Source organism: Erythranthe guttata, chromosome 13, assembly GCF_056151865.1.
Source record: "Erythranthe guttata isolate IM_541 chromosome 13, IM_541, whole genome shotgun sequence".
In the NCBI taxonomy this organism is placed as follows: domain Eukaryota; kingdom Viridiplantae; phylum Streptophyta; class Magnoliopsida; order Lamiales; family Phrymaceae; genus Erythranthe; species Erythranthe guttata.
Genome location: NC_142545.1, coordinates 7107557 through 7110189, shown reverse-complemented (window position 1 = coordinate 7110189; position 2633 = coordinate 7107557). Strand labels below are relative to the sequence as shown.

At 30.7% G+C, this 2633-nt stretch overlaps 1 long non-coding RNA gene across 1 annotated transcript; it reads right to left on the bottom strand.

Annotated features, from left to right (window-relative positions):
* Positions 1-1447: 1447 nt before the first annotated feature.
* Positions 1448-2424, bottom strand: LOC148765790 (uncharacterized). The gene is made up of 3 exons (XR_016029328.1): positions 2103-2424; positions 1884-1944; positions 1448-1734 (listed from the first exon to the last, which is right to left on the bottom strand). It is a non-coding gene; the product is annotated as an uncharacterized LOC148765790 (long non-coding RNA).
* Between the last annotated feature and the right edge of the window lie 209 nt (positions 2425-2633).

Genomic DNA, 2633 nt, shown 5'->3' with positions numbered 1-2633 from the left:
TTTTTTGAATATTTTCTCTTTTTTTTTGTTTTGTTTTTTTTTACGTTGCTTTGCGCCACCGGTTTGCGGACTTGACCGTGGGCAGCACAGGTCTCCGGCATTGACTTTCTTTTTTTTCCGTTTTCTTTTCCTAAAATTTTTATCCATTTTGTTACGCCCGACACTGAAAGTTAACCGTAGTTGTATATCATTGACCGTAATTGTATTGTCATTGTTGTTAAGTGTATATTTTTACACTTTATCGTACCTTTTAATTGGAGCTTTTGGTGTGTTTAAACGATAATTGGTGCTTAAAAAGTTGATTTATTGTATTTTAGGTACAAATTGAAGAATTGGAAAAGTATGGGATAAAAACTGCAATTTTGGAGAAAATATGGGCCAAAAGTGAAGAAATATAGCCCGGGACGGCCGTCTGAGAAATACACTTAAACCTGGGACGGCCGTCTGAGAAGTACAAGCAGTCTCTAGTTTTGAGACGGCCGTCCGAGTTTTAGTACAAAATTCGGGACGGCCGTCCGAGATGACGAAAAGGCGCAGTAAAAGAGTCTTAATTGCACAAGGAAACTACCTTCTTCTCCAAATTTTCCACCCTATATAAGACCTAGCCAAGCACACAATTGGGGATCCATCTTTTACGCAGTTTCAAGAGCAACAAAGCAATAACGAAGACGAAGAATTCGAAAACTCCAAGCATAGACTTATCGTTTATGATAATTTTATTTGCGTTTTTATTTAATCATGAGTAGCTAATTTTCTTATTTCTATGACTTTATTTGGAACCCTATGTGGGATTTATGAACTCTTTTCTATGATTTTATGCAAGTTTTAATTCCGGATTATTTCTTCTACTTGTTTTATTAAGTGCATGAATTTGATCACCTTATGTGCTTTTATGTTATTGTTAATCGCATGAATCGGAAGATGGGGTTAATAATTAAAACTGTGGTAGAAGAGCCTTTGTGGTATTAACATAGGAATATAGTTAATCTCTTAGGTAGCCATTATTGAGATTTGTGCTTAATGATGTGTTCTAGAATTAATTGCGTACACTACACCAAAAAGACCATTTTCTAACGGTTAGTATCCGTTAGAAAAAATATTTCCAACGGCGGAAAAGGGTTAAAAAACGCGTGTTAGAAATTGAAGGGCAAAATTTTCTAACGGATCATAACCGTTAGTAAAACAAAAAAGATGCGTTAGGAAAATAATATTTGTAACACACATATGTGTTAGAATTTTGTTCTAACGGTTCTCATTGTTACACTTAAGAATTAAATTACTAACGGATATAACTCTTAAAAATATTATATATATATATATATATATATATATATATATATATATATATATATATATATATATATATTAACCGATTTATAAATTATAAATCTTAAAAATATTTGGTGTTACTTATAAAATACCTATTTAAAAATAATAAATGCAACCATTCTATTAAAATGACAATTCATTAAAATAACTTCTCCATCATTCTCATAAAAAAAAATTGAACCCATAAGTAAAAAAAAAAAATATATCCATTTGTATATACTATCAACTATTACAACAAATTCTTCACCGTCCTCCACTGTTGATACACATAAACCTCACTTACATATAGATGCGTGTACCTAAGATCCTTCATTGTAATATCACTGAAGCTCTAGCAGTAATGAGTAACAACTTCTTTGTCATCGTCAACACACATTGACTTTATATATTTTTTCATGAAAACATCTGCAAAATAAAAGAAGTATTCATCAGTCAAGTCATTAATAGGTTCATCGTACAAAAACTTATACATGGATTAGAAGTAAATTAACCACGTAGATAATGAAATCTAAATAAATCAAAAGTTTATATCATCCTGGCTAGCATTCACTCACATCATGATTCTGAAAAATTGTTTGTATGTCCGTCAAAATGTTTGCATGTATTTTAAATTAACTGAAAAATATGATGGAAAAAGTTCATTAGGTGGTTAAATATAATCACCTGAGCAATAAAATAAGAATGACAAGGGGAAATAAAATTCCTAAAGAAGCTAAAGCATCATTTAGGCAAAATAAAAGTAATATATAAACTAGTGTTTGAGAGAAACCTACTGATACAACAAGAGATAAAGGGACAACCTCGAGCTAAAAAGACCTGCAATTAATAATATAATCAGTGTAATTAAAAAATTAAGCCACATACCATTGTATGAAAAAGTATTATTGGCCAATAATCTTTCACACAAATGCATACACTTGAGCAGGTTATATTCTAGAAAATAATACATAAAATAATGTGAGTAATAATTGTTAGAAATAGATTTATAACGAATTTATCCGTTGCAATTAATATATATAAAAAATATTTTTTGTTCGTGTAATGCCAACGCACAACAACTGTTACATCTTAATTTCCAACGGATATATCCGTTAGAAATTCCTAACGAAAAATATCCGTTAGAAATCATAAATTTGTAGTGTTAGAAAATGCTCATTATGGTGTAGTGGTAGGAATACAGTGATTGAATCTAGAGTATTAGAATCGTAATACACGCGGAAGCGGGTTATGACTAATTTGGCATCTCAGGTTAGTAATCCGGGTTAATTTCTTGTATAGTTGAAGGAATTGATAGAGTAATAATC